Source organism: Asterias rubens, chromosome 5 (genome assembly GCF_902459465.1).
Source record: "Asterias rubens chromosome 5, eAstRub1.3, whole genome shotgun sequence".
NCBI lineage: Eukaryota > Metazoa > Echinodermata > Asteroidea > Forcipulatida > Asteriidae > Asterias > Asterias rubens.
In genome coordinates, this window is record NC_047066.1 from 10,866,220 (window position 1) to 10,871,386 (window position 5,167).

A 5,167-nucleotide genomic window follows, 5' to 3' on the forward strand; every position below is an offset into this window, starting at 1 on the left:
ATCTGATATAGCTAGGGGTATGAGGAATAGATTTATGAAAAAAAAAATTAATAATAATAATTTCCAATTAAGATGGAACTCTTGGCTTTGTAATTGCCCATACCTTACGCTTGTTCTTTGTATAGCATAATGTACAGCGTATAAAGTACAACAACTCGTAAGTTCTTCCCTTATTAAATTAATTGGGCTGAGCTAATTAGCAGACTTATCAAGTTGGGGCACAAGTCTGATATAGCCAGGGGTATGAGGAATGGATTTATGAAATAACAATTAATAATATTTTCCAATTAAGATGGAACTCTTGGCTTTGTAATTGCCCATTACTTACGCGCTTGTTATCTAAGTATATACAGCGTATATATACAGTACAAAAACTAGTAAATTCTTCCCTCATTAAATTAATTGGGCTGAGCTAATTAGCAGTCTTAACAATTTGGGGCGCTAATCTGATATAGCCAGGGGTATGAGGAATAGAAATATGAAATATAAACTAATAATATTTTCCAATTAAGATGGAACTCTTGCCTTTTTATTTGCCCAAACCTTACGCTTGTTCTTTGTATAGCATATTTAAATAGCGTTATAAAGTGCAAAAACTCGTAAATTCTACCCTTATTAAACTAATTGGGCTGAGCTAATTAGCAGACTTAACACGTTGGGGCGCTAATCTGATATAGCAATGGGTGTGAGAAACAGATTTATTAAATAAAAATTAATAATAATTTCCAATTAAGATGGAACTCTTGGCTTTGTATTTGCCCAAACCTCACGCTAGTTCTTAGTATAGCATATACAGCGTATAAAGTACAAAAATTCGAAAATTCTTCCCTTATTAAACTAATTGGGCTGAGCTAATTAGCAGACTTAACACGTTGGGGCGCTAATCTGATATAGCCAGGGGTATGAGGAATAGATTTATGAAATAAAAATTAATAATATTTTCCAATTAAGATGGAACTCTTGGCTTTGTAATTGCCTATACCTTACGCTTGTTCTTTGTTTAGCATAATGTACAGCGTATAAAGTACAAAAACTCGTAAATTCTTCCCTTATTAAATTAATTGGGCTGAGCTAATTAGCAGACTTATCAAGTTGGGGCGCTAGTCTGATATAGCCAGGGGTATGAGGAATAGATTTATGAAATAAAAATTAATAATATTTTCCAATTAAGATGGAACTCTTGGCTTTGTAATTGCCTATACCTTACGCTTGTTCTTTGTATAGCATAATGTACAGCGTATAAAGTACAAAAACTCGTAAATTCTTCCCTTATTAAATTAATTGGGCTGAGCTAATTAGCAGACTTATCAAGTTGGGGCGCTAGTCTGATATAGCCAGGGGTATGAGGAATAGATTTATGAAATAAAAATTAATAATATTTTCCAATTAAGATGGAACTCTTGGCTTTGTAATTGCCTATACCTTACGCTTGTTCTTTGTATAGCATAATGTACAGCGTATAAAGTACAAAAACTCGTAAATTCTTCCCTTATTAAATTAATTGGGCTGAGCTAATTAGCAGACTTATCAAGTTGGGGCGCTAGTCTGATATAGCCAGGGGTATATGAGGAATGGGTTTATGAAACAAAAATTAATAATATTTTCCAATAAGATGGATCTCTTGGCTTTGTAATTGCCCATTACTTACGCGCTTGTTATTTAAGTATACATTATCAATTCTACAACATAAACGAAATATTTCAGGAGAAATATATTTGTCTAAAGGGCCATCTCAGATTGATATTTTTTGAAACAAAAAGATGTAGAACAAAACATTTAAGGCAATTTAATGTTTATTCTACCTGTTAAAGATCTGCAAAGACCCGATAGTTTAATATCCAAATCTGTGGCAACTTTCTATCTTGCCTCAAAGCAAACTGTCAACTGTTAAGTGTTAGTCCATGGAGGAAGGAAGAGAAGGAGCTCGCCAAACTATGGCGTCGATGTTGTATGGATATAACAGAGGAAAAACTACTTTTTTGAGACGCGATAACATTTTAGGACGCTACTGTACACCTTAACGATTAACACATTGAATACCAACCACCCTCGTGTGCCTATACCCACATTTTGATCCACCGCTATTGACCGGAAAGTCACAAAAATGTAAAAATATGCCATGATGTTTCAGCGAAACACCACAAACGGTAAATGAAAACGTGCATATTCACAATTCTTGTCTCCAATGATTCAACTTTACACGAAGGCAACGGTGCAGAGCGGCGGTACCGCACGTTCTGTACAAAAAAAAATATAATCCTGCTTGTTAATCGGCCGTCCAGCTGGAGGTCTCCTATCTTTTTCCACTGGTCAGACAGGGGCATTGTCAGGGTATTCTTTTGTTACTCTGCGGTTTTGCGGGTCGTTCGAGCTCCTTCTATTCCTTCATCCATGGTTAGTCTGAGTTTTGCGTCATTTGGGTCGAATCCACGTCAAAGTTTGAGTCAAAGTCAAAGTCATAATGATTGCCTGAATTGAAGTCTAAATCCAAGTAGTTGAATCAGAGTCCACACCTCTGTATACATGGCCTAATTTCATAAAGCTGCTAAGCACAAAAATATCCCTAGCATGAAATTTCTTCCTCGATAGAAACCGGATTACCAACCAAATTGCCATTTGTTGCATATTGCTTTTTCAGTATTATTTGAGCTGTTATTTGCTTATCCTTAAAACCACGTGGAAATTTGGTTGGTTACCCGGTTTTTTATCAAAGGAAGAAATTTCATGCTAAGCAAATTGTTGTGCTTAGCAGCTCTAAGAAATTCGGCCCAGGTCAAAAAGTCAAAGGCCGATTCCAGGTGATTGAATCGGGGTCTGATTGAAAGTTCCGATTGTCGAATATTCCAAGCTCTTCTCTTATTGACCTTGTGAACCCTAACGGTGCTACATAAGTGGGTCTCAAAATTCATCACTGCAATAGTACCTATCTTTGTAAAAGTTTGGACAAAATACTCAGCGCCTTGAGTACCTTGTTTGTAGATACGTGCGCTATATAAGACGTCGATAATACTTATGGGTAAAGGGGGGGGGGGTGGTTCTACAGAATCAGAGTTCACGTCACAATGCACATGCAAAGGCACGATTCCCCAATATTTTGCCTAAACTTTCTGCGCCACCATACAAAACTATCCGTGTCTCATTTTGTTTCGTGTCTTTGTGTCCACCAGGCTTGATTTATGACACCATAGGAGACTACACGGTGGCTTTCAGTCTCTAGCTGGTTTACAAAAATTGACTGTTGTTGCTGTACTGTGGTTGCACTGGAGGCAGCAAAGCCATCGAAGTTCTTCTCAGTCTTAGCAATAATAACAACTTTCTTACCTTTAACCCCTTAAAGGCACTGGACACTATCAGTAATTACTCGAAATAGTTGTTAGCATAAAACCTTACCTTATAAAACGAGCAATGGAGAGCTGTTCATAGTATACTATACAGTGTGAAAAACATCAAGTAAGGTAGTATATGTGAGAAAGAAGTAAGTTTCCACTAAAATATTTGAACTGAATATAAAAAGAGACCTCGGCTGAGGTTTCAAATCCGAGGCATCTGAAAGCACACGACCTGTGCGACAAGGGTGTTTTTTCTTCCATTATTCTCTCGCTACTTTGACGACCCATTTTTATTCCAAATTTTCTCAGGCTTGATATTATGCTATTCATTAAGTTGAGATACACCAATTCTTTGACGATTACCAAAATGGTTGTAGTGCCTTTATAATTTCAATGCAAATTAACCTCAGCTCCAACGGGAGTTTCTGTTGTAAATAAGACAGATCAGAGCACCCCCATTTTTGCAGTTTTGTTCCATTCATAGTTTTGTTCCATTCATAGTTCCATTCATACACCCGTCCGCATGAACTTACCACTTTCCATGTAATAAGGTGCGTTCGATAAACTTCCCTGGGTCGACCCCGCAGTGCTCCCTCGGGTGAGCCCTGACAGGAGCTAATCGAACGATCACACTCGCCCTCTCGTGGTGACGGCATGCACCTCAGGTCACCCCAAGTGACCCATCCCACAAGCAGGGCACTGGGGACTGACCTGGGTGAGTCCCGTCAAAGCTGTTCGAAGCTAAACGAACGCACCCTTTGCCAACCAGGTCGATGCGCCCCAACCGACGCGTTCGAAACACTCACAGTGGAGGACTCAAGAAATGTGGATGTCGTTTTATTCCTCTCCATTTTAGGTAATTACTTCTTAATTGTTTCCCTTCTTTATTCACCCAGTGCGTACAACATTATTATGGAACATTTATTTATATATTAAAATGTAACCTTTGTAAACAAGTCGTTTTATTTCTCTCCATTTCAGAAATGATATTATTGAAAATTAAAGAATGTTCTGACGGAAAGTGAAAACCGTTTCCTCGCCATATTAGCGAGCTTTCGATTTTCGGCACGGAGCACACAAGAACCTCTGTGTCGTGCTTTTAGACCCCCGCTATTTCATGCATTGTGTACTTTCCCTAAAGCAACACTCGAGGGCGCTATATACCTGCCTCCTCACTTTAAATCGTAATGTTTTTCATATAGTTCAGTTATACTTAAAGTTCATGTACCAGTGATACGCACGTTCTATCTTAAGGTTTCCTCGCCAACGATAACGATAATAGTCTCAACTGTTTATCAGCTAATGATTTCTGTTTCTACCTCAATTCCGAATAGTTCTTTGAAAGGGGACTCACATGATGACGTCATAAGTTCCCCATCTATTACATCTTCTAAGTATCGTGACATCGGATGCAGTTTAAAGGTTTAAAAAGGTTCGCATTTCTGAAAATGTTTCGCTCATGAGATGAGAAAGCGGATCACCGGATGCACGGTAATACGCGATGCCAAGTGCATGAAGTTCTAAACCCGAAATCAAAAATCAAAAAGATTATCCGAATATTATTACCCAAAATGGAAACTGCAGTTTAGCTGTTTGATAAGTGCCACCAACCTTACAAAAATGGTGTACCCCTCTTGTCCCACTTTACGAATTCATGAAACTACCAACGAAACCACCGATGCATAACGTATGAACAAACAGTCTTTATATAATAACATTCCCAAAACGCAAAAAGGTCTTTCATTGGGAAGTTGTTTTCACATTTTTGTTGAAAGGTGCATTCATAAACAAAAATAGAGCTGAGGTCAAACATAAACATCATATGTGAATGTATTCAT